We start from the raw sequence: 16,675 nt of genomic DNA on the forward strand, positions 1-16,675 counted from the left end.
ACTGGTATATACACACACACACACACACACAACAAGGCCTTTATTTCCTATTACCACGATGCATCTGATCTTGCTGCACAGTCAATAAGTTCAGATGGCGTGAGCCCAACAGAGACAGACGTCCCCACGGACAGTCCTCCTCCCAGTGCGGCTCTGGGGCATATGATGGGGGATTTTTACAAGAGCTCTCCATACAAACAGCTTCAGAAGCTACCCGTTCGCTGACAAAACAGGAGTAATTGAAGGATCGTGTTATAATTAAGTGATCCTTCCGGTGGCCACCTTTCCTGGCTCTCTAACTGATACTGAGGCCAGTCAACTGTACAGAACCTCTTTAGTTTACTCTTAGTCATTGGGTCCGAACCAAACACCTTCCAATTTGCTAGAATGCATTCTAAGGGCGTACACCCTGCCCTGCCGGCCGTACTCTGTCCCTGCCCCATACTCTAGGGATACGGAGACACTGAGCGTCCCCAGGTCCTAACAGGCAAAAGTCCACACCACTGGACTGTTCCTACCTTATCCACAGGACCGGTTCCTCACCGTCGCCCACAACAGCTTCTCCACTACTCGAGCACATTGCACCGTTGTGTCCTCCGAGGTCGGCCTGACGCGTCTCTGCCGAGGCCCCCGGTAAAGGCACCGGTGCGCGCTGGGCGTCGGCTGTGACCGTCGTCGATCGGCCGTCGGAGGAGTCCGGGCAAGACACAATTTGCCTCGAGCCCCACGTTGGGCGCCAAAACTGTTGCCGGCCCAGAGGGCCCGAGGGGACAACAGCAGGGTTCGGTGCCCGGTGTGCGTCGCACTAATTAACACACCAGGGTGGAGAAGCAAACCACGTTTATTTGAGCTCAAATAAGGTGCAAGGGAGAAATAGCCATCTCAAATCCTCCACACCCGCACGCAGGCGGGGTCCCAGCATTTATACCCCCTTTGTTTTTCTTTATCTGTACTTTCCCACTGTGTGGGCTATTTTCTCATGCATATTTTCTCATGCATATATATTGATTACAGCATCTGCTTTCTGCCTATTTTATCTAATATTGTCTGCATCTAGTGCTAACCGGCCTTGCAGCTGCTAGCAGTCAGCACACAGCACAGGAGGTTACAAAAGATTAGTAAGGCTAACAGAAGCGCTTAACATGGAGGTACTTTGGTTCACATAGGCCTAGAGCAAGAAGACTTCATCGACACTCGTGGTCTTCCATCCTCCCGAGTTACCTAGATTTATGCCTAGTGACACCAACAGTCCCATCTGTAATATACCTCTGCTCCGAGGGGCTGAACGCTAAGGTCACGGGGCCGAGGTCAGGATACTGGGAGCCACGCGGCCCAGACCGGTATGGAGCTGGGACGTAGCCCATCCCAGCGCTGGGAAGCAGTCGGGTGGAATCATGGAGCAGAGGCCAGGAGAAAAGGAGGCCTGGGGGACGTGGCAGAACGGGGACCGTATTCCTGTAGCCCCTCCCCTAGAGTCATGGCCCCCCCTGCCTGGCACATGTAGCCCCTGTGACTCAAGCCGTAGCATCGGGCAGCGCTAGAGCCGCATGTCTGAGTTTCTTGTGGCAGGAAGAGCGGTTCTGACCACAGTCTTCCCCGCACTGCAGCTACTCGGCGCAGGGGCAGGGACAAAGTGCCTGCGACAGCAGTGATTGGGTTGTGGCAGGAGACCCCAGAGCTCCATGTCACACCCACTGTCGGGCCAGTCAGAGCTACGTCTCCATCCAAACCTGGGCCTTTCTCATCGGGAGAGAACCCAGGGCTCCTGCCTCCCACCTCACCTCAAACATTAAACCTTTTCCATTAGAACTCACTGGAGAGGTGGAAAGCTTCCCTGTGAGATCTGTTAAATTGTTTCTTTCTCCCAGCCCTAGACCCCAGAGATATGAAATGTTTAAAGTGTTAAGAAGTTCTAGCTATCTGTCCACATAACATATTTACAGATCAGTCATGTGTATCTATCTACACACCCATACACCCATACACCCATACACCCTTCTATCTATCTATCTATCTATCTATCTATCTATCTATCTATCTATCTATCCCCATACGCCCTCGTATCTGTCTATAATCTTATATGACTCTGGCTTTGTCTACACAGCACTTTTGTGGGTAAAACTTTTGTCGTTCCAGGGTGTGAAAAAAACAACACCCCGAACAAGAAGTTTTACCGACAAAAAGGGCCGGTGTGAACAGCGCTTGATCAAAGAGAGTTTCACATCTTCAATGTCAGCCCCTGCGACCCACAAACAGCACGTCAGAGACACAGGCCTGCCTCCCGAATCAGAGTACACGGAGGGGCAAACTACCAGGCTATATCGGCCCGTCGATCTGATCGGGGGCAGGAGAGCAGGCTTGAGGGGCCCATGGGTGTAATCCAGGGTGGCACAGAGGGGGAAGGATACCAGGCCAAATGGGACCATCGGTCTGATCAGGGGTGGCGGGGTTGGGATAGGATCCCGGCCTAGCTGGACCCATGGCTGTGATACTGCACCCCATATTTGTCATTGTAATATTATGATGATCTGATTATGGCATAATGATGATGCATTTTGTACAAGAGAAGTCATGTGAGGGGTCATTGGAAAAGACATGATTTTCTGAATAGGATTATCCTGTATGGACGCATGTCATTTGTGTATCTAAATTTAGGAAATTTACTGAGCAGAATCCCCTGATGGGGGCAGCACAGGGGGTGCTCTGGGGGCTGTGGGACTCTGGACACAGAGCCAGGGCATTGGGCTTGCTCTGGATTTGATGATGTTCATCCATCGTTTTCGAAGAAGACCTTAACATCTATCAGGTTGTGAGCTGTCCAAGGTGTGTCCGCAAATGGCTGGTAAGGCCAATACGGGGACGGAATGTTCTGCCACATGTTACACAGGGATCAGAACCCTGGCCTGACTCCATTGCTATTGATGGGGTTTCTCTGTATTTAGAGTGGGGTCCCTGGGAAACGAGGTGGTGGCCCCAGTGTGGCACTGTGGGGTGCTGTGCTACAGGGCAGGGGCTCAGCAGCATGTGCTCCCCCTGGTCAGGCAGTGCTGGCCCCAATGCCCCGTGTGGCACTAGGAGGCGCTGTGCTGCAGGGTTGGGGGCTCAGCATGGGGTGCACTCCCCAGGCACGCAGTTCTGGCCCCAGTGAATAGGGGCTTGTCTCACTGTATGTTCCTTTTCAGCCTCTCTAGCTCCTCATACTCTGGGTCGAGACCCACGGGAGGCGCGATTGATCCAGCTCAGAGGTGGAACAATTGCTGGCCACAGCTTCCTGTCCAATGGCTGTGGCTGGGGGTGTAAAGGGGGCAGGAGCTCAGCGCTGGGGGGAGCGTGGTGACGGCTGAGACACTCAGAACACAGGAGACCTTTCGTGGTGCTGTGATCCACCTTCAAAGCACGTCTCTCCCAGCAGAGACACAGCCCAGGCCGGGACGCCAGCCAGGCCTGAGAGCCGAAATATTCCTCAGCCGAAATATACCAGAGGCAGGTGAGTGATGGGTGGGTCTGCTCAGATGCCAACCGAGGTCAGGGCCCTCATCACACCGGGCGCTGCACGGACCCCGACCGAGATCAGGGATCCCGTCACTCTGGGTGCTGCACAAACTCATCCCAACTGAGATCGGGGGCCCCTAATGCTGGGCCCTAGACAGACCCCCCCTCCATTGATATTGGGGGCCCTATCACACCGGGTGCTGCACAGACCCGAACCTAGATCATGGTCCCCAGTCCCTCCTGCTCTAACCCACTCAATCCCACTCCCCTCCCAGTGCGACAATAGAACCCAGGAGTCCTGACTCCCTGCCCCCGATCGTCTAACCCACTTCACCCGACTCCCCTGCCAGAGCAACAATAGAACCCAGGAGTCCTGACTCCCTGCCCCCCATCCTCTACCCCACTTCACCCCACTCCCCTGCCAGAGCGACAATAGAACCCAGGAGTCCTGACTCCCTGCCCCCCATCCTCTAACCCGCTTCACCCCACTCCCCTGCCAGAGCGACAATAGAACCCAGGAGTCCTGACTCCCTGCCCCCCATCCTCTACCCCGCTTCACCCCACTCCCCTGCCAGAGCGACAATAGAACCCAGGAGTCCTGACTCCCTGCCCCCCATCCTCTAACCCGCTTCACCCCACTCCCCTGCCAGAGCGACAATAGAACTCAAACAGAACAAGAGCACTTGTGGCACCTTAGACCACACTGCCACTCAGCTTTTGATAATTAATTGATGTAGTTGATACCTTTCATATCAGGGGCATCTTGAAATTTCAGGCTGTTTGATTTTCTATTGGCAACGAAGCAGTGGGGCAGCACAGGGGAAGGAAGCCCAGGGATGAGCTTGTAGGGGGTTGGGGGCTGGGCAGAACCCAGCAGTCAATATTCAAGTGAATTTTTCCTGCCTCGTTCTGCTGGGCTGAGTTCAAACATTTACTGTCCCCTCCCAGTCTGAGCCTCCACCATGACAGGATGCAGAGCTGTCAGCCGTTCCTGCCCCACAGCCAGCATTGCTGTACAGCTCCAACCCAAGTGGAACACACTTGAAACCTATTTTTAACACAGCATCCCTTGTGGTGGGGACGCTGTGAGGTTCTCAAAGCATCTGTGGTGGACGCACAGAGAAGTGTGAGGTTCTCAAAGCATCTGTGGCGGAAGAAAGAGGACAGGATATCACACTAGATGGTCCCTTTAGTAAGGTTTTGGTAAGGCTTTGATACTGTCTTGAATGACCTTCTCATAAACAAACTAGGGAAATGGAGCTTTTATAAGGTGGGTGCCTAACTGGTTGGTAAATCATTCCCAGAGAGTCGTTACCAGTGGTTCAGTCAGGCTGGAAGGACATAACAAGTAGGGTCCCGCAGGGATCAGTTCTGGGTCCAGTTCTGTTCAAAATCTTCACCAGTGATGTAGATCATGGCATAGAGAGGACACTGATAAAGTTTGCGGACAATACCAAGCTGGGAGGGGTTGCAAGTGCTTTGGAGGATAAGATGAAAATTCAAAATGCCCTAGACAAACTGGAGAAATGGTCTGAAGTAACTAGGATGAAATTCAGTAAGGAGAAATGCAAAGTGCTCCACTTAGGCAGGAACAATCAGTTGCACACACACAATGGGAAATGGCTGCCTAGGAAGCAGAACTGCAGAAAGGGATCTGGGGGTCAGAGTCAGGGGCGGCTCTAGGATTTGGGCTGCCCTAAGCACGGCGGCACGCCGTGGGGGGCGCTCTGGTGGTCGCCGGTCCCGCGGCTCTGGTGGACTTCCTGCAGACGTGCCTGCGGAGGGTGCGCTGGTCCCGCGGCTCCGGTGGACCTCCCGCAGGCATGCCTGCGGATGCTCCACCGGAGCCGCGGGACCAGTGGACCCTCCACAGGCACGTCTGCGGGAGATCCACCGGAGCTGCCTGCCGCCCTCCCACAGGACGCCGCCCCAAGCACGCGCTTGGCGCGCTGGGGTCTGGAGCCAGCCCTGGTCAGAGTGGACCACAAGCTAAATATAAGTCAACAGTGTAACGCTGTTGCAAAACAAGCAAACATCATTCTGGGCTGTATCAGCAGGAGCATTGTAAGCAAGACACGAGAAGTGATTCTTCTGCTCTACTCCGCACTGATTAGCCCTCAACTGAAGTATTGTGTGCTGTTCTGGATGCCACATTTCAGGAAGGATTTGGACAAATTGGAGAAAGTGCAGAGAAGAGCAACAAAAATGATGAAAAGTCTAGAAAACATGAGCTGTGAGGGAAGATTGAAAACAATGGGTTTGTTTAGTCTGGAAAAGAGAAGACTGAGCGGGGACACATAAAAGTTTTCATGTGCATGAAAGGTTGTTAGAGGAGGAGGGAGAAAAATTGTTCTTCTTAACCTCTGCAAATAGAACAAAAAGCAATGAGCTTAAATTGCAACAAGGGCAGTTTAGGTTGGACATTAGGAAAAAATTCCTAACTGTCAGGGTGGTTAAGCACTGGAATAAATTCTCTAGGGAGGTTGTGGAATCTCCATCACTGGGGATTTTTAAGAGCAGTTTGGTCAAACCCCTGTCAGGGATGGTTTAGACAATACTTAGTCCTGCCTACAGTTCAGGGGACTGGACTAGACGACCTCCTGAGGTCCCTTCCAGTTCTATGATTCTGTGATTCTGTGGGTTTACTCTTGGTGGCAGGAAGGGGGAAGGATATTGGGCTAGATAGGCCAATGGGCGTGATCCAGGACAAAATGGATGGAGCAAGATACAGGGTTAGATGGCCCCAGGATCTGTTCTGGGGCGGTAGCATTTCCTGCTGTCTTTCCCTGACAGCCGCAGTGCAAACTTGCCAGCACCAGACGCTGGGGCTGATGCAGACCATGAGAAACCCCAGAAAATGACCCTCCGTCAGTAGTTAAACACGACCAAATCCACCACTCGGCGTGGCCACAAGGGGGCCCCGGCAGTTGCTACGGCGAGGCCAGTCATGCCGAATGTGACCCAAGCTCCCGCTGCTCTTGCTGGCTATAAAAGCCGCCACACGGACTCTGTCCACATGGCACCTCCCTCTAGTGGCCCCACTGAGGCATTGCAACGACCCATTATTATATTGCGCGCTGTAGAGTGGGCATGTGAAACTCTACCTCCTCCTCGTAGTTAGTGCTGGTATTACAACATCTGGGAAATAGGGAGGGGAGGGAATTGATGCAAATTAGGTAATCTGTAGTCAAACATGCAAATGAGGCATCACGTCATTTGCGTAATGCCTCCTAGAGCCCAGAGTTTTCGTAGGTGTGCAATAAAATATGGCTGATGTCGCGGGTGGTTGGTGGATGTCACTAATTTTGGATCTCTCTGTCTCTCTCCATTTAGGAGCGTTCAGAGGCCGACAGCCCCTCCTGGGTGGGGGTACCTATTGCATCAGCCATGCCCAGATTTGGTGCCTTCATCCCCCTCCTCCTCTTCATCTTCCCTGGGGCCTCCTCCCATTGTCACACAAGCACGGAAAATGAATGCAAGAAGCACACGGCCTTCGTGCCCGGGCACAGCCTGGCTGGGGAGGGCATCGATGTGACCACAATGGCCAGGAAGGGGGCCTATCTGGTGGACAGCAGCCTCTGGCAGCACGAGGATGGCACCTGCACCCTGTGCCAGAACCGACTGCAGGGAGGGCAGTGGCAGAGGCTGCCACTGGCTGCGGTGGACTGGCGGGTCCGCGTCTCGTGTCGCCGGAAGCTGAGTGACTCGGTGCAGCAGTCGGCAATGGGCATGATGGAGTCAGCAGCGTCCATGGTGCAGAACGACTGGAAGGTGGGGCTGGACGTGCCTGTGAAGCCCAAGGTTAATGTCCAGGTGGCGCTGGCCGGATCGCATTCCAAACTGGCCAGTTTCGTGGTAGACCGCACGCGGATGGACAAATACAGCTTCATGAGCCATGCGGTGTCCTGCGGCTATTACAGGTGAGAGCCAGCCTGGGTCAGGAGGGCTCACCTGAAATTGGGATCACAGCAACGCCACACAGGGATACGTGGCCTTTCCCCTCTATGGGGCACCAGCTCTGATCCAGGCCTGGCGGGGGGGGGGGGAGAATGGCTGGCTGGGTGGGGGCAGAGAATAGGACACAGAACCTTTCCTCTCTAGGGAACACTGGCTGCAATCCGGCCCCAGGATGGGGATCTGTTTCAGGATAATAGGGAATGGGGCACAGGATCTTTCTCCTCTAGGGGGCATCGTCTCCAATCTGGTCCCAGGGCAGGGGACTGGCTGGCTAGCAAGGCAGGGAATGCTACAAGGGGCCTTTCCCCTCTAGGGGACGCCGGCTCCCATGTGGGACTGGACAGCTCTGGGGGATTTTCTTCTCATGTGTCAGGACAGCCCGGCGACCTGCCGTGGCCAGAGCGGGGGACGTCTGTCAGAACTATCAAGCAGCTTGTTAGTATCCCTAACAAGTTTGTGAGGTTCAGCAGACAGGGTGGTTGCTTTGAGTAGGAGCCACCTGCTTAGATCGGTGCTTCTGGGTTGTCTGGGGCCTTAGCGTGCACAGCTAATGATCTCAGCTGACTCACCAGGCCATGCACACTCCTTACCTTGTGTCCCTGACCAGGTTCCGGGTCAGCGAGACGCCCCCGCTCACCAGCCATTTCACTCTGGCGCTGGAGAACCTCCCGGACCAGTACGACAGCAAATCGAAGGTGGAGTACCAGCAGCTAATCAGCAACTACGGCACCCACTACGTGTCCCAGCTGCAGCTGGGGGGCCGGGCGCGGGACGTGACGGCCGTGAGGGTCTGCGAAGCAGCAATGAGCAGCTTGACTGAGGACGAGATCAAGGACTGCTTGAGCGTGGAGGCTGGTGTGAGTATCGGACCGGGCTCTGTCAAGGCTGGGTACAGCAGGTGCAAGGAGGAGAAGAAGAAGGGGAAGGTCCAGGGGAGCTTCCATGAGACGTATCGGGAGCGCCACGTGGAGGTGGAGGGAGGAGAGAGCTCGACTGATGTGCTGTTCTCCGGCAGTGATGCCAAGGTCTTCTCGGCCTGGATTGAGAGTCTCAAAGCCAGCCCTGGTCTGGTGTCCTATTCGCTGCACCCCATCCACATCCTGGTGGAGCAGGACGACCCAAAGCGGGAGGCGCTGAAGCGGGCAGTCAGTGAGTACATCCTTGAGAGGGCCCTGGTGCGGAATTGCACCCGAAGCTGCCCCCCGGGGACTCAACGCAGCGCCCACGACCCCTGCTCCTGCGTCTGCCCCAGGGATACCATGACCAACACCATGTGCTGCTCGCGGAAGCGCGGCCTGGGGAAACTGATGGTCACAGTGAAGAAGGCCCGTGGCCTGTGGGGGGATTACTTTACCGCTACGGATGCCTTCGTCAAGGTCTTCCTTGAGAGAAGGGAGCTACGCACCAACACAATCTGGAACAACAACAATCCCGTCTGGAACGTCGACTTGAACTTCGGTGCCGTCCACCTCACCATCGCCAGCAAGATACGTGTCCAGGTCTGGGACGAGGACAACAAGTGGGACGATGACCTGCTGGGAAGCTGCGACATCCCGCTGGAGGCCGGGGGGCCCCACCAGAAGGATTGCTACCTGAAACACGGCCGCATCTGGTTCCAGTACAGCCTGCGCTGTGGACCCCACCTCGGGGGCCAGGGCTGCTTCGACTATGTCTCCCAGCCACCGCAGCAGAGCACAGCCAAGGGGAAAGAGGCGGAGGCCTTCTGGTGAGCCCCTGATTGGACAGGGGCGTGGGTGTGCATTGGTCACTAGCGCTCCCTGTCCCCCAGAGCATTTCCAAGTTCCCGCTCTGCTGACGCTGCTGAGCTTCATTCTGTCACTTCTGCTTGGGAATCGGTGACTCCGATGCCCATAAGAGAGTCTCTGCTCCTGTAGCCCGATATCCTCACAGCTCCCTCTGGGAAAACATCCCACCATGAACCGCCCGTTCCGGATCCATCAGACCAGTGTGTCCAATGATTCCCACCATCCAATGTATCCATCTAATCAACAAACTAATGTATGTACCTACTGCATACCTGATCTCAACCTATTTACCATTGTGGGTTGCATATGCAGCTCTCTATGTGTTATTTTGGCCACATCCACACTGCATATGTACTATCTGTCTGGCCCTCAGAATATGCAGCTGCGGGTTAAGAACTACAGATCTAGTGCGTCCAATGTAACTAACCAACCAACCAACTAAGGTCTTCAGTACGTCCAACCAACCAACCAAGTTGTGTAGCCAGTGCAAGCAACCAAACAATGAATGTCCTAAGTACACCCAACCAACCAGTCAACCAATATGTACAGGCCTGGCAACCAATCCACAGCCCCATGTATGCAGCCAACAACTGTATTTATCTGTCTAGTGTATCCACTTGAAAACTGATTTTCTCTACAGGACCCTAAGGCGCAAATCTGAGCCCTGTCATACTGCGGCTTCAGTGATTAACCCTCTGGAGAAACCCGAAGATATTCCAGGATGGACATGGTTCAAAGCACCCAGCAGATGGGCCGGGGTCCCGGGCGGAGGATTCGTTAGGGGGCTATTCCCTAAGTGTTGTTTCTGTTGCTTTTCACAATTACCCAGCTGCTTTGGAGATGCTTATATTATCATGAATACACAGGCTCCATCCACCAACCAGCTGGATGTTCTCTGCTCAGATGGTTATCAAAGATGATGACATAGCACTCCTTCTCACTAGGCTTCAGAGTTAATACACAGGAGAACATGTCCCAGGGCTATAGATTCCGGCTGTCAGCAGGCTCAGGGAGATGGCACTGCATTGGGGTCTCGTTTGGGAAGGGCAAATTTTCCCTAATTTGGAGATTAATGCTTCTTCCTCTCTCACTCTTACCTGCATCTGTTGAGAGCCTAGATCAATAGCTCGACGGTGCACCTCACTGATGGAGTGGGTGTAGTTAACTCTGAACCCTACTGACTGCAACTGAAATATCTTTGAGCAGGGGGTTGGACTCGATGACCCCCTGAGATCCCTTCCAACCCTGATATTCTATGATTCTATGATCTCCAGCCTGGAAAACTGCCATGCAGCTTTGCAGCACCACTGCAAAATGATTTGTTTCTGAGAGGATTCCAGATCTCTGGATCTTTGCAAATGTATCTCCCTGCCTCAGTAAACATGTGTGAAATAAAATTTCTAAGCAGGAAGTCTTGTCATTCTTCTAACCTCAGTGGGCTGGACCTAGATCTAAAGTAGAAATGAGTGGCTGCAATACACACTTGGTAACACTAGGGGGAGCTCTGTGCTGGAGGAGAAGGAGGCATGATAAGACAGGCGAGCTAGACAGCTGGATGAATTTGCTGCAATGGGGAATCCAGTGTAATGTGGCTAATGGCAGTCAAAGGGAGTGGCTTCTGTTGGGGACAGAGTGGGGTGGGTGGGTGTGATGCTCTGTACCTCAGGGGAACACCCAGCACCTCTATGTTCATCTTTATAAAATAATTGTGTGGTATCCAGTGCACAGTTTGTCATGTCAGGTGTCTTCGGAAGGCTCATAATGTACTGTGCATGGTTGCTGTAGTGATGTTATAGTAATTGTTACAGTAATGTTATTGTAAGATTATAGGTTGTAATTTCATATATATAGTTATGAGGCTGAAAATGTATCCTCAGGGCTTAAAGCAAGCCCAGGCAAAAACTCTCCAAGAACAGAGAGGCAGTTCACACCTCATCAGGGCGTGTGTGGGAGAAACCCAGCCCAGCCTCACAGAAACAAAGGACGCTGGCCTAGGCAACAACAAAATAATTTGTTAGGGCCTGGCTACGCTTGCAGATGTAGGGCACTGGGAGTTAAACCAGCCCTTGGAGACTGCAGCAGGGAAAGCGCTGCAGTGTGTTCACACTGTCAGCTGTCAGCGCACTGGCGTGGCCGCATTTGCGGCACTTGCAGCGGCATTGGGAGCGGTGCATTATGGGCAGCTATCCCACAGAGCACCTCTTCCCATTCTGTCAAGTATCAGAGGGGTAGCCGTGTTAGTCTGGATCTGTAAAAGCAGCAAAGAATCCTGTGGCACCTTATAGACTAACAGACGTTTTGCAGCGTGAGCTTTTGTGGGTGAATACCCACTTCGTCGGATGCAAGTAGTGGAAATTTCCAGGGGCAGGTATATATATGCAAGCAAGAAGCAAGCTAGAGATAACGAGGTTAGTTCAATCAGGGAGGATGAGGCCTTGTTCTAGCAGTTGAGGTGTGAAAACCAAGGGAGGAGAAACTGGTTCTGTAGTTGGCAAGCCATTCACAGTCTTTGTTTAATCCTGAGCTGATGGTGTCAAATTTGCAGATGAACTGAAGCTCAGCAGTTTCTCTTTGAAGTCTGGTCCTGAAGTTTTTTTGCTGCAGGATGGCCACCTTAAGATCTGCTATTGTGTGGCCAGGGAGGTTGAAGTGTTCTCCTACAGGTTTTTGTATATTGCCATTCCTAATATCTGATTTGTGTCCATTTATCCTTTTCCGTAGAGACTGTCCAGTTTGGCCAATGTACGTAGCAGAGGGGCATTGCTGGCATATGATGGCGTATATTACATTGGTGGACGTGCAGGTGAATGAACTGGTGATGGTGTGGCTGAGCTGGTTAGGTCCTGTGATGGTGTTGCTGGTGTAGATATGTGGGCAGAGTTGGCATCGAGGTTTGTTGCATGGATTGGTTCCTGAGCTAGAGTTACTATGGTGCGGTGTGCAGTTACTGGTGAGAATATGCTTCAGGTTGGCAGGTTGTCTGTGGGCGAGGACTGGCCTGCCACCCAAGGCCTGTGAAAGTGTGGGATCATTGTCCAGGATGGGTTGTAGATCCCTGATGATGCCTTGGAGCGGTTTTAGCTGGGGACTGTATGTGATGGCCAGTGGAGTCCTGTTGGTTTCTTTCTTGGGTTTGTCTTGCAGTAGGAGGCTTCTGGGTACACATCTGGCTCTGTTGATCTGTTTCCTTATTTCCTCGTGCGGGTACTGTAGTTTTGAGAATGCTTGGTGGAGATTTTGTAGGTGTTCGTCTCTGTCTGAGGGGTTAGAGCAGATGCGGTTGTACCTCAGTGCTTGGCTGTAGAAAGTGGATCTTGTGGTGTGCCCGGGATGGAAGCTGGAGGCATGAAGGTAGGCATAGCGGTCAGTAGGTTTTCGGTATAGGGTGGTGTTAATGTGGGTCAAGATCTGGAAAAATTCCACCACGATTTCAACAGCTTCCACCCCACCATCAATCTCAGCCTGGACCAATCTACACGAGAGGTCCACTTCTTAGACACCACGGTGCAAATAAGTGATGGTCACATTAACACCGGGCGGCCCTGTTTCTAAATCGTCCCGAACCACTTCTTTCTCCACAGAGGGCTGGTCACCTCTTCCCCATGCTGTGCTGCCCAGTGCAGCCATCTGGGAGCTGACCTTGTTCGTGAAGAAGGGGCGAAAAAAATCATTGAGTCCATTAGCTTTTTCCACATCCTCTGTCACCAGGTTGCCTCCCTCATTCAGTAAGGGGCCGACACTCTCCTTGACCTTCTTCTTGTTCCTAACATACCTGAATCAACCCTTCTTGTTACCCTTAACATCCCTTGCTAGCTGCAACTCCAAGTGTGATTTGGCCTTCCTGGTTTCACTCCTGTTCGCCTGAGCGATATTTTTATACTCCTCCCTGGTCATTTGTCCAAGCTCCCACTTCTTGTAAGCTTCTTTTTTGTGTTGAAAATCAGCAAGGGTTTCACAGTTAAGCCAAGCTGGTCGCCTGCCCTATTTACTGTTCTTTCTACACGTCGGGATGGTTTGTTCCTGCAACCTCAATAAGGAGTCTTTAAACTACAGCCAGCTCTCCTGGACTCCTTTCTCCTGCTCTTCTCTTGTCCCTCTGCTCCCCGGGACGGGTAGGAGGCTGGTGGAGATTATGAAAGGAGAACAGCACATGGCTCAATGCCCCTCCCTCCCTGGGGGTGTGGCTGTACAGGCTCCACCCTCCCCAGACACCTCACGTCCCAGGCCCCGCCCCATCGAGCATGTCTGACTGGTGATACACTGTCCTCATGCACATAAGGATGTGGGGAGGTGGCACTGCCCCCTGCTGGAGGGAATTGGAGCAGTCTCTGAGAGCAATTCATTGATTCCCTGCTGCGCAGTGGCGTGGGGGTGCAAGGGGGCTGGAAGGGATTGTTGGGCTTTGGGTTTCGACTTAACAGTTAAAGGAAGCTCACGGTAACGACCGTCCTAAGTTTCTTTGTAAACCGGGCTTGGGCTGATGCTTGAAAAGAATATGAAATAAACACCTCTTTTTGTAGCCTGGGGGCTTGTGTGATTCCTCCCCTCCCAGAGACTGGAGAGAACCCAGGAGTCCTGGCTTCCAACCCTGCTACTCTGTCCCACTCTCCTCTCATAGCAGGGGCCAGAAAGTAGGAGTCCTGTTCTGGGGGCTGGACCTGGGGTGGCCTCTTTCCCTGAAATGGGCAGACTCACACTCACCCACCCCCGTCAGCTGCCTGCCTAAGCCCCTCCCCTTCCTGAACCCCATGGGATGTGGCGGAATGATCCCATGCCCCACCCCCTTGTAGAAGGAGCATGGCCGTGTGATACCCTCACGGGAGCATGATTCTCGTGCCCTGGTGCAGCTCGACCCTTCTGGGGCTCTTCCCAGAGGCTCCTCCCCTCCTGGGGTCATATACTTAGACTTGAAGGCTCTCTCATCCCTGGGGCCCCTTCCATCCAACTCCAGTCCTGGGTGTGTGGGTCTGTGCTCCCAGGGACGGTGGGACTCTACTTCCATAGCCGCCCCCTCTCCCCAAGAGGGCTGCCCCTGGGCCCCTCCTCCAAGGGGCGTGACTCTGAATTCTCCTGGCCCCTCCCCAATTTATTCCCCATGTCTCTGTACTGCCCCCTGTGACTGGATCCCCAGGGTAGAAACTCGAATTGGGGCACCAACCCGGGCTCTCTCTTACAATGCTTTGCCGGTGACAAGCAACCAGCCTCTCCAGGGGCTGAGGTCACGCTGCCAACAACAGGCAGGCAGAAACCCAGCTAAACTGCTTGAATGCTTCAATTATACAGAGACAGACACCAGCAAATCACCCCAGCCTGGCACCCCAGAAATGTACCATTTTACATGGCTCAAGACCTTCTCTTGAACAGTGCAAGCTCATTAATTAGTTTGCCACTTTGACAAAGAAAGTGGACATGCACCAGCCGTTGTAGCCTGAAACGATTCCCCAAGCCCTCTCGGTAAATCACTGGTAAGGATAAAACATTGAAGTCAGGTTATTAACTACAGAAAGAGATTTCAGGTGATTAGAAGTGTTAGACACAGAGGTCAAAGTTGGTTACACAAGAAATAAAAATAGAATCGCCGTCTAAATTGCTCGGTCTGTTAAACTTAGAAGATTTGAATCCAAGAACTTTTCTCACCCCTCTGGGTGTTCCAGGCTGTTGACAGTTCCCTAGGCACAGGCTGGATTCCCTTCTCAGCCTGGGACCAGGCTCCCCAGTTCAAAGTCTTTGTCTTCCCAACGATGTCGAGATGCGGGAGGAGAGAGGCCAAGTGGTGATGTCACTGGGAGTCTGGATTCCTCTTGTTCGGACATCAACATGTGTCCAGCCCATCCTGATGTAAATGTAACTGCTGCCCGAATGGCTGGGCAGCAGTTCTGCAGAAAAGGACCTAGGGGTTACAGTGGACGAAAAGCTGAATATGAGTCAACAGTGTGCCCTTGTTGCCAAGAAGGCTAATGGCATTTTGGGTTGTATAAGTAGGGGCATTTCCAGCAGATCGAGGGACGTGATCATTCCCCTCTATTCAGCACTGGTGAGGCCTCATTTGGAGTACTGTGTCCAGTTTTGGGCCCCACACTACAAGAAGGATGTGGATAAATTGGAGAGAGTCCAGCGGAGGGCAACAAAAATGATTAGGGGGCTGGAGCACATGACTTATGAGGAGAGGCTGAGGGAACTGAGATTGTTTAGCCTGCAGAAGAGAAGAATGAGGGAGGATTTGATAGCTGCTTTCAACTACCTGAAAGGGGGTTCCAAAGAGGATGGATCTAGACAGTTCTCAGTGGTAGAAGATGACAGAACAAGGAGTAATGGTCTCAAGTTGCAGAGGGGGAGGTTTAGGTTGGACATTAGGAAAAACTTTTTCACTAGTAGGGTGGTGAAGCACTGGAATGGGTTACCTAGGGAGGTGGTGGAATCACCTTCCTTAGAGGTTTTTAAGGTCAGGCTTGACAAAGCCCTGGCTGGGATGATTTAGTTGGGAATTGGTCCTGCTTTGAGCAGGGGGTTGGACTAGATACCTCCTGAGGTCCCTTCCAACCCTGAGATTCTGTGATTCTATGTGTCTTGTTTCTTGCTCCTTTGTTGTCACTGAAACACTGGCTCTGGGCATTTCTCACTTACCCCATATTTCAGAAGCAAACATAGTTCAGTGCTTGGTAACTTCACCTACGATAGCACGCATCATTCAACAGGTTATTAATGTTCAACAAAACAAGACTTCTGAAATGATACCGCACAAGGTGTGTATGGCACAAAACATTTCATTGTCCTATCACAATGTTGAATATGTTGGTTCCTGAGTGTTATTTTGAGGTACAGAGTGTCACACCCCCACCCCCAGCTTGTAGGAGATAGAAAAGCGGATGGGGGGCACGCTGGGATGGAGTGAGGAGGGCTCCTGGTAGAATGAAGGGGCATGCAGGGAGTGGGGGTGACCCCTGGCAGAATAATGAGGGGTGCAGGGAGTGGGAGTGACCCCTAGAAAAATAATATGGATGCAGAGGGGTAGGGGTCCTACCAGCAGGGGGTGCAGGAGTGAACCGAATCCCCTGATGGTGTCAGCACAGGGGCTGCTCTGGGGGCTGTGGGAGCCTGGGGTTGGAGTCCCAGGGCATGAAAGCTTGGGTAGAACACAACGTGGGGTAACAGAGAGAGAGGAGGAAACCTCAAACCTGCTCTACAGCAGCCCAGGGTCATCCTCCCCCCCTCAGTGCCCAATTTCCCCACCTCCCCCCCAGCCTGCCCCACAGGGCCAGGGCCTTGGGCTTGCTCTGGATTTACCCAGGGATCAGAACCCTGGCCTGATTCCACTGGCATTGGAGGGGTTTCTCTGCATTTACGGTGGGGTCCGGAGGCGCTCAGTGGTGGCCCCAGTGTGGCATTGGGGGCGCTGTGCTGCAGGGAGCAGCATGGGATCAGCAGGGGGCGCTCTCCCCGGGCAGGCAGTGCTGGTCCCA

General features: G+C 53.0%; 1 pseudogene; it reads left to right on the top strand.

Annotated features, from left to right (window-relative positions):
• Positions 1–3,278: 3,278 nt before the first annotated feature.
• Positions 3,279–9,179, top strand: LOC123370308 (annotated as a pseudogene).
• The last annotated feature ends 7,496 nt before the right edge of the window (positions 9,180–16,675 follow it).

The sequence above is a fragment of the Mauremys mutica genome, chromosome 4, assembly GCF_020497125.1.
Source record: "Mauremys mutica isolate MM-2020 ecotype Southern chromosome 4, ASM2049712v1, whole genome shotgun sequence".
In the NCBI taxonomy this organism is placed as follows: Eukaryota; Metazoa; Chordata; order Testudines; family Geoemydidae; genus Mauremys; species Mauremys mutica.